The 9,304-nt window shown below is 44.8% G+C and overlaps 1 pseudogene; it reads right to left on the bottom strand.

Annotated features, from left to right (window-relative positions):
- Positions 1-8,433: 8,433 nt before the first annotated feature.
- On the bottom strand, positions 8,434-8,975 carry LOC131014017 (ubiquitin-40S ribosomal protein S27a-like; annotated as a pseudogene).
- Between the last annotated feature and the right edge of the window lie 329 nt (positions 8,976-9,304).

Below are 9,304 nucleotides of genomic sequence, written 5' to 3'. Positions count from 1 at the left end.
CGAGAATTGAACAAGAGCACCTTCATTCCAGGGCAAAGATTCTTGTGGCAAATGCGGCGATCGTGGAGTCGCTTCACTTTGTCCTTGTAAATTCTCGCATTCTCATACGCCTCATTGCGTAGCTCATCTAGCTCCTCCATTTGTAGCGTGTGCTGCTTCACAGCAGAGTCCAAGTCATAGTTAGCAGCCTTGATCGCCCAATAAGCTTTATGCTCAATTTCCACCGGCAGATGGCAGGCCTTGCCATAGACGAGACGGTACGGACTCATCCCAAGCACGCCCTTGAAGGCAGTTCTGTACGCCCAAAGAGCATCATTCAACTTTGCGGACCAGTCCTTGCGCGAGGGTTGAACCGTTTTCTCCAAAATTCCCTTGATTTGCCGATTGCTCGTTTCGGCTTGGCCAGAGGTCTGCGGGTGATAAGGTGTTGCTACCTTGTGCGTGATCCCATTCTTCTTCATGAGCTTTGCAAACAACTTGTTGCAGAAGTGCTTGCCTCCATCGCTAATGATGGCTCTAGGAAATCCGAATCTAGAAAGAATGTTCTCTTGCACAAACTTAAGTACCACATTAGCATCACATGTTCGCGTGGGAATAGCCTCAACCCACTTGGACACGTAATCTACAGCAAGTAAAATATATTGAAACCCATGCGAAGTAGGAAATGGCCCCATGAAATCAATGCCCCACACATCGAAAATTTCGACAATTAATATGCTTTGGAGAGGCATCTCATTCCTGCGTCCGATATTTCCTACTCTCTGGCACCTATCGCATGCAAGAGTGAAAATATGTGCATCTTTGAAAATGGAAGGCCAAAACAAACCTGATTGAAGAATTTTATGTGCTGTTTTCTGCCCCCCAAAGTGTCCACCACAATGATCTTCATGGCACATCTTCAACACTTGTTGTTGCTCCTCTGCCGGCACACACCGTCTAATGACATCATTCTTTCCAAGCTTGAAGAGGTGAGGAATCTCCCAATAGTAGTGTCTGCACTGAGCTAAAAATCTCTTTCTCTCCTGCGATGTCAGCTCAGGTCGTAGAATACCACAAATTAAGTAATTGACAATATCAGCATACCAGGGCTCGGCGCTCGCAGGGCTGAATTGAGCCGCGTTGGGCTGGGCAGCGCTGCATTCGGTGGAGCAGGGTTCGGTACATCTGGACTCTGCAGCGCTGCACTTGTCAAAGGTTAATGCATATGTTTGCTCAAAAGGAAAAGATTCAGGGATGCAATTAAGATTCGACTCTATCCGATGATTATCCAAGCGTGAAAGGTGGTCAGCTACATGGTTCTCGCTCCCTTTCCTATCCCTGATCTCTACATCAAATTCTTGCAACAGTAAGACCCAACGGATCAGACGAGCTTTAGCTTGAGGTTTAGTCATCAAATATCGCAGCGCAGCATGGTCACTATGAACAATAACCTTAGACCCAATGATGTAGGCACGAAATTTATCTAAGGCAAAGACCACAGCAAGCATCTCTTTTTCAGTAGTGGTGTAATTTACTTGTGCACTGTTCAGAGTTAAACTAGCATAGTAAATTACACGTAACATCTTATCCACACGCTGACCTAGCACAGCTCCTACAGCAGAGTTAGACGCATCACACATAATTTCAAAGGGCAATGACCAATCAGGCGCAATCACCACCGGGGCAGAGCTCAACTTTAATTTTAATGTTTCAAAGGAATTCATGCAAGAGTCATCAAAATTAAAGGGAATGTCCTGAGCTAGCTGTTTGCATAGAGGTTGGCTAATTTTAGAGAAATCTTTAATGAAACGTCGGTAAAAACCGGCGTGACCTAAGAAACTCCTAATTCCTTTAACATCAATAGGGGGTGGCAACTTTTGGATTATCTCCACTTTAGCTCTGTCGACCTCTAGTCCATGATTAGACACCACATGACCCAAGACAATACCACGTGTAACCATGAAATGACTCTTTTCCCAACTCAAGGTTAGGCCACTTTCAATGCACCTTTGCAACACTACATCAATCTTCGTCAAACAATCATGAAAGGACTGCCCAAAAACCGAAAAATCATCCATAAAAACCTCCACGAATTTACCAATCATTTCAGAGAATATGGACATCATGCATCGTTGAAATGTCCCGGGTGCATTGCATAACCCGAACGGCATCCTCTTCCATGCAAACGTCCCAAAAGGAGTGGTGAAGGCAGTCTTGAGTTGATCTTCCGGGGCGATCGCGATCTGGTAATATCCTGACAAACCATCAAGAAAACAATAAAAATCATGCCCAGCTAAACGATCTAACATTTGATCAACAAAAGGGAGAGGGAAGTGATCCTTCTTGGTGACGGCATTGAGTTTCCTATAGTCAACGCACATCCGCCACCCCGTCGTAGGACGCGTCGGTACCAACTCCATCTTGTCATTGCGCACAACCGTCATTCCTCCTTTCTTTGGCACGACATGCACGGGACTCACCCACTCACTATCAGCGACAGAGTAGATGATCCCTTCGGCCAGCAGCTTAAGGATCTCCTTGCGCACGACATCCATCAGAATAGGATTCAATCGTCGCTGGGCGTCTCGCTTGGGTGTTGCTCCCTCCTCTAGGTTGATTTTGTGCATGCATGTGGCTGGACTTATGCCACGTATGTCTGCCAGGCTCCATCCCAACGCTGCCTTGTTTCTCTTCAATACCTTGAGCAACGCTGCCTCTTGCTCCCAAGTCAGCGTGGAAGATATGATCACTGGCTTCTCCTCACCTGCTTCTAAAAATACATACTTCAGATTGGCAGGGAGTTCCTTTAGTTCCAGCGCTGACCTCTTGGTTTCCATCTGTTCATCAAAGGGCAGCTCGGTATGGCTGGACAGCGCTGAGCTCGGTAGAGCGGACTGGTCAGCGCTAAAGGGTGGCAGAGCTGGCTGGGCAGTGCTGAAGGGTGCTGAGCTCGGCAGAGTTGACTGTAGCAGCGCGGGAGTCGGCAGAGCTGGCTGCGGCAGCGCTGACTCTTCAGGCAGCGCTGATTCTTTAGCTTCCTTAGCTAATTCCTCCATGTCGGCCGATCCAGCAAAAGCTTCCATATACTCCTGTTCCTGAATAAATACCTTCTCAACCAAGCCATTAATAGCATCTATATATGAACATTCATTTATGAAATTCGTAGAAGGCATTGCACGATTTTCATGCACCGAAAAAGACACCGACTCCCCTAACACCGTCATTTTAATAGTTCCATGTTTAACATCAATCAAAGTGTTAGTGGTCGCCATAAAGGGTCTTCCTAATAGTAGAGTGTGGTCTCTACCATTCTCATGCACATCCCCAATCTCAAGCACTACGAAATCAACAGGCACAATCAAACCCCCGACTCTAACCAGAATATCCTCTACTATCCCACGGGGGTACCTAACGGACCTATCAGCTAGTTGTAGACACATGCGAGTGGATTTCAAATTACCTAACTCTAATTGTTGAAAAATAGAGTAAGGCATCAAATTAATTCCCGCTCCCAGATCTAACATACCCGTGGCCTTCTTACCATTTCCCAAAGCAATATTAATCACAAAGCTACCTGGATCGCGCTGCTTTGGTGGTAAGGATTGCTGCATGATTGAGGTCGCTACTTCCGAGACTAAAATTTTCTCATTGTCCCCGAACTTTCGCTTGTTGGAAACCAACTCCTTGAAAAACTTCACATACGCCGGTACTTTTCTTATCACATCAAGGAGAGGAAGATTCACGTTCACCTTGGCAAGCATGTTGTAGAAGTCGGCGAACTGTTTATCCAGCTTTTCATTCTTCAATCTGCTAGGAAAAGGGATCGGAGGTCGATAGGGTGTGGTAGACTTATGAAGTTTATTCTCCTTTTCTTCCTCCATCTCTCCATCTTTTTGTTGATCTGCCTTCTCTCCATTGGTAGGGCTGGTCAGAGCTGAGCTCGGCATCTCTGGTCTGGGCTGTGCTGAGCTCGGCAGCTCTGCTCTTGTGAAGGCAGAGCTATTCAGAGCTGAATTAGGCAGAGCTGGACTTGGCAGCGCTGACTGCAGTAGCGCTGACTTTGACTTTGAGAGATTCTGTAATGCTGAGTTCGTCAGGGATGATCTTGGCAGCGCTGGCACTTCCACTTTGTTATCCACCATCTTACCATTACGAAGAACAGTTACAGCTAGAGCTTGATGCGGCTGAGCAGGTTGGCAATGAAACTTTCCGGGCTGCTGTTGTTGTTGGATTTGATTCAAAGTACCGGAAAGTTGACCGACAGTTGTTTCAAGCCTTTTTATGGTAGATGCTTGGGACTCCATATTCTGCTTAGTCATCTCCATATTTTGCTTACTAATCTCCATGAAAGCTTGCAAGGTATCCTCTAGGGATGTTTTCTGTGGTGGCATGGGCTGTGCACTCTGCTGCAGGACTGATTGTTGGTGTTGGTATTGCGGTCTATATGGTTGAGAGGAGCTTTGCTGCGGAGGGAAATATTGTGGTTGCTGTTGGTAGCCCATTTGGGGTGGTCGACGGTATTGATTCCCCCCAAAATTTTGATTTCCCCATCCAGCATTCGGTTGACTTCTCCATCCTCCATTGACATTCTGTTGCCCTTGATTCATGTTCTGCCCATATGGTCTACTTAGCCCTTGATTATAGCTTTGAAATCCTTGTGCCGCATAGACCTCGGCTTGTCCTTCCGGAGTAAACTCTCCCATTCTATGGCACTCATTAGCTCCGTGGCTGAAATCTCCACAAATACCACAAGGCTCCATATTCTGCATAGCTGGGTTCGGCAGAGCTGACATCGGCAGAGCTGACATCGGCAGTTCTGCATTCTGCAGAGCTGGCGTCGGCAGCGCTGCATTCTGCAGAGCTGAATTCTGCACCGGAACGGAAGGTGTATCCATCTTGCCCATCTTCAGTTGTTGTACGTCCCGCATGATTGAAGCCAATTGTTGTTGTATTTCAAATTGATTCGTCACTGCGCTGGCTTCAACTCTTCTTCCACGGACGGATTTTTGTTGGGAGCTCTCAGCTAAAGTTTTAAAAATCCCTTTTAACTCAGTTGCTGTCTTCCGAGCTATGTTACCTCCTGCCGTGCTATCCACCATAAATTGGGCAGTTTGCACTAATCCATCGTAAAAGAACTGCATCAACATAACATTAGTGAATTGATGTTGAGGGCATTGACGGAGGAGTTCTTCATATCTCTCCCAAGCTTCATGCAAAGGCTCGTCCGCTCCTTGGGTGAACTCCATTATTTTTGTTCTCAACTCCTGTGTCTTATGGCTTGGGTAGTATTTCAGCATGAATTTTTCACAAGCATCTCCCCACGTAGTGATTGAGTTGGGTGGCAGAGATAGCATCCACGTCTTCGCCCGGTCTTTAAGTGCATAGGGGAAGCACTTGAGCTTGAGTTGGTCCTCCGTGAGACTAAGCAAAGGAATTGTTTGCACTTGGGTGCAAAAATCCCGGATGAATTGCAGAGCATCCTCGCTTGGCATCCCGTGGAACACCGGCAGTAAACTCGAGTCATTTGGTTTGAGATTGTAGTTTCTCACAGCAGTGGGGAGCACGATTGCCGACGTGTTGGTATCTCCAATCACAGGTCTGGTGAAGTCTCCCATGTATTCCTTGTTCTGGGCCATCTCCTTCTTCTCCTCGTTTAAATTCTGCTCAACTTTGTCCTGTTCAGAGCTGGTTTTCTTCCTTGGTGGTTTTCTGCTCAGTGCGGAAGTTGGCAGGGCTGGCTTGGTCTGTGCTGAAATTGGCAGTGCGAACTTCGGCACCGCTGCCAGCGTTGACTTCGGCAGAGCTGGCAGCGTTGACTTCGGCAGCGAAGAACTTGAAGGCAGGGCTGGCCTCTTCCTCCTTGAAGGCAGGGCTGGCAGCGTTGACTTCGGCAGAGCTGGCAGCGTTGACTTCGGCAGCGAAGAACTTGAAGGCAGGGCTGGCCTCTTCCTCTTTTGTCTCTACGGTGTGCTCTGGAATTTCAGGTTCAGATTCAGAGCCAGAGTAGAAATCGTCAGTTGGAGACACCAATTTGCCTTTAAGACTACGGCGTCCCTGCATGCATAACACTGAACAAACGGATTACGCGTACCGAGTGGAAGAAACGTAAAAATAAAACCGAGAAAAACTGGAAATTAAATAAAGCAAGTAAAAACGACACAACTAAAACGCCTAAAACTATCCCCGGCAACGGCGCCAAAATTTGACAGTATTTGGTTGTAGTATAGTGGTAAGTATAGTGGTAAGTATTCCCGCCTGTCACGCGGGTGACCCGGGTTCGTTCCCCGGCAACGGCGCCAAAATTTGACTCAACCTAGAACACCTCTAGTTTGACTTGCAATAGAACAAGGACATTCTAGTGATGGTAAGTTGACCCAGTGTCATCTCTCAAGGAAAGTCTTAAAGGGCTTCTAGTAGTATCGTGGGAAAAAGTAATAAAAGAAAGCAGTAAAGAGTTTGATTATTAATCTAAAACTGAAACTTAAAACTGAATTAAAACCAAATTGTAAAATTACTAGGCGAATTAAATTATTAACCCTAGGCAGAATTAAAACAACTTAAATAAAATCTAACTTAAGAAATTAAGTACTTGTAAATTAAAAATAAAACTAATCTAGGCATGAAACTAAAGTGCATAATTTAAATTGCATAATTAAAAAGAAGGCATAAACATGAACTAAAAACATAAACATGATTAAACGAAAATAAATTGAATTGAAATACGAAATACCGTAAATGTCTTGAACGTGTAATTGTGTCACGCAATCACAATCCAATAAATAACTAAAACTTAACTAAATCGAAAACTAACTAAAAACAATGAATTTTCAATACTATGAAAAAGAACTATGAAAGCAATAAATTCTAAATTTCGGATGCCAAGAGATCTCAAGGATGGAGTCTAAAACTATAGCAAAAGATAGATGATTTTACAATAGAAATGAAACCCTATTTATAGACCTAGCTCTGGTGAGAATAAGCATAGCTAGAAAGTAATCGGTGCTGGCAAGAATAAACATAGCTGGAAAGTAATGGTGCTGGCAAGAATATGCGGAGCTGGAAAGAATAATCATAGCTCTGGAAAGTGAACTCCGATGATTTATGCTTGGGAAAGGTAGTCAGCGTTGGCGAAATAGGTGGAGCTGGAAAGTAGTCAGCGCTGGCATTTATGGGCGGAGCTGAAAATGGTCAGCGCTGGCAAGAATGGGTGGAGCTGAAAATGGTCAGCGCTGACAAGAATGAGCGGAGTTGAAAAGTGGTCAGCGCTGGCAAGAATGAGCGGAGCTGAAAATGGTCAGCGCTGGCAGTTATGAGCGGAGCTGAAAATGGTCAGCGTTGGCAAGAATGAGCGGAGCTGAAAATTGGTCAGCGCTGGCAAGAATGAGCGGAGCTGAAAATGGTCAGCGCTGGCAAGAATGAGCGGAGCTGAAAATGGTCAACGCTGGCAAGAATGAGCGGAGCTGAAAATGGTCAGCGTTGGCAAGAATGAGCGGAGCTGAAAATTGGTCAGCGCTGGCAAGAATGAGTGGAGCTGAAAATGGTCAGCGCTGGCAAGAATGAGCGGAGCTGAAAATGGTCAACGCTGGCAAGAATGAGCGGAGCTGAAAATGGTCAGCGCTGGCATTTAGCTCTGCTATGTCGATGTCTGCTAAAAACACCATTTTTAGCCCAAAAATCTCCAAAATTGCATTCTTCCATCTATAAACCTAAATCTCCTGCAAAGCATTAAACAAACCATAAAACGCACCAATTTCCAGAAGATTTAATTTAAAATATGCACATGCAAACCCCTAAAATTAGAACAATTAAGCATAAATCAAGAACGTAGCGGAATAAGGGTTCTGATTACATGTATGAAGACATGTATCCCCATAGTTCATTAATACATAAAAATAAGACAAAAGGGTTCTGCTCGTCACTTCATCGCCACCGGCAGCGGCTCAACCTGCACATTTAGAAATATATACAGGGCTGAGTACAAAAGTACTCAGTGGGCACATATGCCTAAGTATAAAAATATAAACATGCTTTGTAAAATTGTAAATTGTCATGTCATCATAAACAATACAGCAAGGGAGTTTTCGTTAAAAGAGACCAAGCCTACTAAAGTTATTTGTGATTCTTAAAGTTCGACTGATCAGTCTAAGTTCTCTTGTAATCTATCATATCTGAAGCTGTGTGCCGGAGAGGTGGCCACCTCCTACGGACATTTGAACGGCCAACCCGCTCGATGACTCACAGTCACTGGTGTACACTAGTCCCGGCAGGAAAGCTATCAGCTGCTCAGGACCCGAATTCGATTATAATTGCAGATAGATATCATACTAAAATTTAAATATTTGTGGCAGACAACAGTTGAAATAATTCTCAGTTCAAGATTTTGTAACGAATAACTTGCTCAAATGTAACATTTAAATCATTTGATATATATATATATATATATATATATATATATATATCCATAATATCAAAATTATAACATGAAAAATCCCTTCAAAAACGACTATTCAACATATAAAAACGCCTCAATCACCGGCAGTCTTATTGTAGACATAGGTGAGGCCGCACTTACCGCAGTAGTGCCTGTCGAAGTGATTGGCCATGAAAGTTCCGGCGCCGCACTCGGCGTTGGGGCACTCCTTCCTGAGCCTCTGAACCTTCCCAGAGTCATCCACCTTGTAAAACTGGAGCACGGCGAGCTTGACCTTCTTCTTCTTATGCTTGATCTTCTTCGGTTTGGTGTAGGTCTTCTTCTTGCGCTTCTTCGCGCCACCGCGGAGGCGAAGGACCAGGTGGAGGGTGGACTCCTTCTGGATGTTGTAGTCGGTGAGGGTGCGGCCGTCCTCGAGCTGCTTTTCGGCGAAGATTAGGCGATGCTGGTCCGGCGGGATGCCCTCCTTGTCCTGGATCTTGGCCTTGACATTGTCGATCGTGTCGAAGGATTAAACCTCCAACGTGATGGTCTTACCCGTTAGGGTTTTCACGAATATCTGCATCTTGTAGGGTGCGCGGGATTGGGATGTAAATCATTTGATATATATATAAAAGTAAACCCACCTGATAGCAACTCTAGTTGTGGTGCAGCGGCTCTTAATCTAGTTATTGCTCTCGCGCTTGACCTTTATTATGAGAATTTAAGTAAGATATTTGCTCGAGCAAAATTCTCAAATATTGAGAATGCGAAATTAAATATGCATGACCTCTTATGCATGATTTATTATTCTGAGATAATAATTCGGGAAATTCAACTATTAATCCTAACTCTCGAATTAAAATAAAATAAATAACTTAACTAAGGTTCGTCTCATGAGGTCGGATAAATAAC

This window comes from Salvia miltiorrhiza, chromosome 3, assembly GCF_028751815.1.
Source record: "Salvia miltiorrhiza cultivar Shanhuang (shh) chromosome 3, IMPLAD_Smil_shh, whole genome shotgun sequence".
Lineage (NCBI taxonomy): Eukaryota > Viridiplantae > Streptophyta > Magnoliopsida > Lamiales > Lamiaceae > Salvia > Salvia miltiorrhiza.
Note: the sequence above shows the minus strand (reverse complement) of the source record. Positions and strands in the feature narration are given on the sequence as shown.